We start from the raw sequence: 6,332 nt of genomic DNA on the forward strand, positions 1-6,332 counted from the left end.
GGCATGACTGCTTCAATGGAGGGTCGTACACTGCTCACAGACTGCTTTTACATGAATGATGCCTCAGTGCCAGCAGCTTTGCGTAAGTTCCAGACACTCAAGGATGTGAAAAAAGCCATGCGTCCAATGGTTGTCAAGGGTCTGTAGATATGATTACAAAATTTGAAAGGGTATGTTATTTTGAAGTGCAATGTGGCAGAGGGAGGAAAACAACTGATGCAACATCAGTAGAAGGTGTGGCCACAGAATTGCAAGAGAATGGTGGTGTGGAAATATGCAGTGAACAGCGAATCGCCCAAACTTTGGACATGCCTGTGAGCATGGTACATAAAATTCTACAAAACATCCTGCATTGCTATCCATACAAAATTACTCATGTTCAGCAGTTTCTTCAGGCTGACCTGCCAGTAAGACAAATATTTTCTCTAGGATTTCTTGCTTGCATGGAAGGGGACAACAAATGGCCATGGTATATTTTGTGGACAGAGGAAGCCCATTTCCATCTCCAAGGACATGTTAAGACACAGGACAGCAGATATGTGCAACAGAAATTCCACTTGCACATCAAATGGTACAGTTCATTCTCCAAAGGTAAATGTGTGGTGCAACTTGACAGCATTGTCTATTGTAGGGGCATATTTTTTTCAGATGGGTTCTCTGTTTCCTGTTACCTGTGCCATCACTGGTAATTGCTATTAAGAGTCTTATACACAATAATGTCATTATAACTCTTCAACAGCATAGATGAGTGGGTAGGATAATTTTTATGCAAGACAGTGATCCTCAGCACACTGCACAGCCAGTGAGGCAGCTGTTTCAGAGGCATTTTGGAAATACTAGAATTATCAGCCATCATTTTCCTGCATCCTGGCCATCCAGATCTCCTGTTCTTAACTCATGTGACTTCCAGCCATTGCGTTACCTGAAAGGTGCTATGTTCAGTGCTCCAGTTACAAACACAGCTGAAATGAAAGCATGCATGACCAGTGCATTCTGTGTGAGACCCCTGAGGTGCTCCATCTGTTGTGGAACATGCTGTTCCTTGATTTCAACTTGTGGCAGAAGAGGGTGGGCAGCATATTGAGCCTGTCTTAGTCTCTGTCTCACAACAATTAAAACTGATTTCATTGTTTCTTTTTATGCATTTTTTGGCCTCAGGATAATTAAAAACTCCTGTCATTGTTGCTTTTTATGCAGATTTTAGCCTTAGGACAATTAGAGACCAACTTTTCCAATCCTTAGTGTGGTGTACGGAATTACTCAACTAACACTGCCACAATAGTTGACTACCAAACTTGTGTGGTCATACACGTGGCTCAGTACAGATGGTTTGATATGTAAGTCATATCATTGCCATTGTATCACAATTCATCTGTCCGAGCTGAACCTACTTACATTATAACACTACCTGGGAAAAGTTTCATTCATTTTTTTGTTTCCATAATGTTCCCCTTTCTTTGATAATATTCTATTCAAATTTGACATCAGTATGAGCAGCAGTTCGATTTTACAGCATTTTGAAACTTGAAGTTAATTAGAATTGGCCTGTACTTCAAATCACCACATTAGCTGAGTCAGCACGAGTTAATCCCTGACAGTTGCAGTGGGCTGGGATGTGCAGCTTTGTGGGCATACCTCAGCCAATAACATAACACAATTTTGTAAACTTATTATTGTTATCACAGTTCTGTAGACAGCTACTGTTTTGACCTGTAGCCAATAGCACTTCCCAATTGAAACGCAGTGGTTAGACACTGGACTCGTATTCGGGAGGACGACGGTTCAATCCCGCGTCCGGCCATCCTGATTTAGGTTTTCCGTGATTTCCCTAAATCATTCCAGGCGAATGCCGGGATGGTTCCTCTGAAAATTGGAAACAGTGCTCTGCGCTGTCTGGGATCTGCTTATACTGCCCCAACTATAGGTACTGTAACTACCCCAATCCATCCCACCTCATTCACAATAATTCTGGTCCCTTCAGCAATCCCTTAGTTTCCTTATCTCCTACTATCTACAGTAAGAATGTAACAAAATATAAAACGAACTTTAAAGAGCTAATACAATAATATTACTCATACACAGAACTGTTGGTCTTTAAATCTAATTTGAATGTCCTCTGTTATTATAACAGCAATCAGCTGTGTATATTACACTTGGTAGTGCATATTCAATTTCTTCCATTGCCATTCTTCTAATCTCCTGCCTGAGTCCTATGCCACATTTATAACTGCAGGACATATTCTTCTCTTTTTCTTTTAGTGTCCTTTTCAGTAGAAATGTGGATGCCATCATCCATAAGTCATTAAGAGAAGTTTAGTGCCTATTTTATATATATTTTTGAAACAAACACATAACAGTTCCAATAGGGTCAATCCAAATGAAGTGGTCCAATAAAAATTAAGTTGGTTGCTTGACCATTTTTAAGTAATTTAGTTTTTTTTATTTGTGATTACCCTATAATTGAGAAGTTCAAAACAGTTTTAACCAATATTTTACCTTTCATCTTAACTGAATGGCGGCCATTTTCGATTTTAAGCGCACCACGATGTTTCAGGTTGAGACGTTAGCAAAAATATGAATATCCCAACACTGCGTTAAGTTATAACATTGCAATTGACATGATTGTTTTTAGAAAAGTGTCCTCTACAACATTGTCTATTACACTAAATACCCTAAATTCAAAAATAACCAGTCAAAATGACCTCCAAAGTTTGGTATCCAAATTTTCAAAAAAATCTAATTTTTAGGCCCAAAAATAACAAACAAGGAGTGATTTATGAGAGTCTGTTTTTTCCTATAGTTAGGTATCATACACTACTAGCCTCATATAGAGCAAGAACACTTACAAATGTTTCCTTAACTTTTTATGAATTTTTGAAATTTGAAAATTTTCATTTTTTGTGAAGTTTGGGGTTAGTTATCTCAGGTGGGACTGAATATGGTTCATATTGCTCTGAGCACTATGGGACTTAACATCTGAGGTCATCAGTCCCCTAGAACTTAGAACTACTTAAACCTAATTAACCTAAGGACATCACACACATCCATGCCTGAGGCAGGATTCGAACCTGCGACTGTAGTGGTCACGCGGTTCCAGACTCAAGTGCCTAGAACCGCTCAGCCACTATGACCAGCCGGGACTGAATATAAAAATATGATTTTTGCACAGTTTGTACACCTATGTGATAGCAACATACTGTAAAAATTTCAGTATTGATATCTGACTGTGAACAAAGATATGAATTTTTGAAAATGAGGAGATAATTCACATTATTCTACAACTGATCTTATGGCTGTTGCCTATTCATGTGTGACATTGGCAGGATATAATCAATTATAATTGAAGTAAGGAACTGAATTATATACAAAAAGTGGAAACATCACTGAAATTAACATTTATATTATTTTGACATACTTAAAATAAATATTTTCAATGAACATCCTTCAAGATGCAACTGTTCCTAAACTTGGAGGTGAATGTTAAGAACACTTATTTCTCCAGACAGCTTCTGTGATATAGAATAAGACCTCATTACTAGAGTGAGTTCAAGCACTGAAAGTTTCCTTAAAAAGTTTTTCATTGGTATCCAAATTTTCTGGTTGGTTTAACCAGACGTTGAGAAATGTTGTATTCATGAACTATTTTTTCTCTTGACCATGCACCAGGGAGCAAACTTAAAATTTTCATTTTTTCTTCTTTAGATGTCACTGAACATTTAATTTTTAATTTCTCTATTAAGCTCAAATATTTAGTGTCAGATGATGCTGGTGGTAGGTTTTCTTCATCTTCTTTAGAAATAATGTTGGTATCTGTACTATTAAAGAATTACAGTATTCCAAGTCTTGTAATTTTGTCTGAAATTTGTTGTACCTCCTTTTCTTTTTCTGCTACTTAATTTTATTATTTTCGAAGCAGGAAATATGTCTAACTTAGAACAAGCGAAATCTAATATGCTAACAGCTACCTCATTACAATTATAAAGGTCATTAAAAAATTTAGGAATAGGCTATTTATGAACTTTAAGTGGATCACAGCGCTTTCTTCCAAAAATGAAGTTTTCCTTCAGAATATATTTCTTCTCACGATACTCACACACTGATGTTAGAGAAGAACTTACTCAAAATTTAAACAAACTTTGTCTAACTTCATCAGAGTCATTGACATTTTTAAAGTTTTTTTAAATTGAACCACAAACTGTTTTGTGACACACTTCACTTGCTATCTGTCCAACAGAGCACTGTTCATCCATGTTACTACATTCCAGTTAATCTCTCAAAATTAATTACAAATTACACACAGAACAAAGCACATACATTCTACACTCTCGATGAAGTATGTACATCCACTCTAACAGAGGTTTCAAAACAGACTGACTACAACAATGCCACACCCAGCAATAATGTACTTCTACAACACAGCTGAAGAAACTGCAAAAAGGTGGGAATTTAAGGAGATGGGACCTGGATAAACTGACTAAACCAGAGGTTGTACAGAGTTTCAGGGAGAGCGTAAGGGAACAATTGACTAGAATGGGGGAAAGAAATACAGTAGAAGAAGAATGGGTAGCTTTGAGGGATGAAGTAGTGAAGGCAGCAGAGGATCAAGTAGGTAAAAAGATGAGGGCTAGTAGAAATCCTAGGGTAATAGAAGAATTATTGAACTTAATTGATGAAAGGAGGAAATATAAAAATGCAGTAAATGAAGCATGCAAAAAGGAATACAAAAGTCTCAAAAATGAGATCAACAGGAAGTGCAAAATGGCTAAGCATGGATGGCTAGAGGACAAATGTAAGGATGTAGAGGCTTATCTCACATTGGGGGTAAGATAGATACTGCCTACAGGAAAATTAAAGAGACCTTTGGAGAAAAGAGAACCACTTGTATGAATATCAAGAGCTCAGATGGAAACCCAGTTCTAAGCAAAGAAGGGAAAGAAAAAAGGTGGAAGGAGTATATAGAGGGTCTATACAAAGGTGATGTACTTGAGGACAATATTATGGAAATGGAAGAGGATGTAGATGAAGATGAAATCAGAGATATGATACTGCATGAAGAGTTTGACAGAGCACTGAAAGACCTAAGTCGAAACAAGGCCCTGGGAGTAGACAACATTCTATTAGAACTACTGACAGCCTTGGGAGAGCCAGTCCTGACAAAACTCTACCATCCAGTGAGCAAGATGTATGAGACAGGTGAAATACCCTCAGACTTCAAGAAGAATATAATAATTCCAATCCCAAAGAAAGCACGTGTTGACAGATGTGAAAATTACCGAACTACCAGCTTAATAAGTCACTGCTGCAAAATGCTAACGCAAATTCTTTACAGACGAATGGAAAAACTGGTAGAAGCCCATCTCGGGGAAGATCAGTTTGGATTCCACAGAAATGTTGGAACACGTGAGGCAATGCTGACCCTATGACTTACCTTAGAAAATAGATTAATAAAAGGCAAACCTATGTTTCTAGCATTTGTAGACTTAAGAGAAAGCTTTTGAGAATGTTGACTGGAATACTCTGTTTCGAATTCTGAAGGTGGCAAGGGTAAAATACAGGGAGCGAAAGGCTATTTACAATTTGTACAGAAACCAGATTGCAGTTATAAGAGTCGAGGGTCCTGAAAGGGAAGCAGTGGTTGGGAAGGGAGTGAGATAGGGTTGTAGACTCTCCTCGATGTTATTCAATCTGTATATTGAGAAAGCAGTAAAGGAAACAAAAGAAAACTTTGGAGAAGAAATTAAAATCCATGGAGAAAAAAAAAAAAAAAAACTTTGAGGTTCGCCGATGATATTTTAATTCTGTCAGAGACAGCAAAGGACCTGGAAGAGCAACTGAATGGAATGGACAATGCCTTGAAAGGAGGATATAATATTAACATCAACAAAAGGAAAACGAGGATAAAGGAATGTAGTCGAATTAAGTCTAGTGATGCTGAGGGAATTAGATTAGGAAATGAGACACTTAAAGTAGTAAAGGAGTTTTGCTATTTGGGGAGCAAAATAACCGATGATGGTCAAAGTAGAGAGGATATAAAATGTAGACTGGCAATGGGAAGGAAATCGTTTCTGAAGAAGAGAAACTTGTTAAAATCGAGTACAGATTTAAGTGTCATGAAGTCGTTTCTGAAAGTATTTGTATGGAGTGTAGCCATGTATGGAAGTGAAACATGGACGATAAATAGTTTAGACAAGAAGAGAATAGAAGCTTTCGGAATGTGGTGCTACAGAAGAATGCTGAAGATTAGATGGGTAGATCACATAACTAATGAGAAGGTGTTGAATAGGATTGGGGAGAAGAGAAGTTTGTGGCACAACTTGACTAGAAGAAGGGAT

This window comes from Schistocerca cancellata, chromosome 2 (genome assembly GCF_023864275.1).
Source record: "Schistocerca cancellata isolate TAMUIC-IGC-003103 chromosome 2, iqSchCanc2.1, whole genome shotgun sequence".
NCBI lineage: Eukaryota > Metazoa > Arthropoda > Insecta > Orthoptera > Acrididae > Schistocerca > Schistocerca cancellata.